This window comes from Triticum dicoccoides, chromosome 1B (genome assembly GCF_002162155.2).
Source record: "Triticum dicoccoides isolate Atlit2015 ecotype Zavitan chromosome 1B, WEW_v2.0, whole genome shotgun sequence".
In the NCBI taxonomy this organism is placed as follows: Eukaryota; Viridiplantae; Streptophyta; class Magnoliopsida; order Poales; family Poaceae; genus Triticum; species Triticum dicoccoides.
Genome location: NC_041381.1, coordinates 504,123,484 through 504,124,276, shown reverse-complemented (window position 1 = coordinate 504,124,276; position 793 = coordinate 504,123,484).

The following is a 793-nucleotide window of genomic DNA, read 5'->3' as shown; positions in this document are numbered from 1 at the left end:
CTCTCGAATACGTAATACACACACATACCTCTCTAGGCCCTGCCAAATGCATCAACTACACATTCACACATGTTACATCACGTACCCCATTGATCTAAAAAGCCCTCTCTTCACGTTTATTTCGCATACAACATTCCTTTTGAATAAAGTGTGGCCAAAAAATTATTTTAGAGTTTCTACATATATAGAACATTACAAAGTTATATGGAGGAGTACGAACGCTAATTTGCATTGCATGGTGCCCACAATGATATTAGTCTGCACTATGAATTTGTATATTTTTATCCTATATACAAAGTTATTCATAATAAAGAGAAATGAAGAGCATCTCTCTCTCCATCGCATACCCCCCCTGTATGCCCCTTTCATGTATGCACACAAAACTATCTCCACGTCCTCTAAAAGTAAGCCCCCAGAAAATTCACGCGTGTTTCATCTTTCTCTTGCAATATATGCAATGATGATCATTGTATTTGAAGCGAAAGCACGATACATACATTGCACTTCATAATCCACTCATTACGGTCACCGTTTACATTTAGTGGTTACTATACAGTCACGGGCTCACCGTACAACTTTGTATTTGCTCATGACATGACTAGTTGACCAGTTAAACGCTCCACGTGGCACCTCTAGTGTTGCATCACATTATCTCACTACCATCGTGCCCACCTGTTGACTTGTATCTACTCTACATCTACACTATTATAAAATACATAAAATATAAAATACACTCTTATAAAAAACAGAGTTGGTGATGATGGTGTGCCTGCCATCCTGTAATATAGGCTGT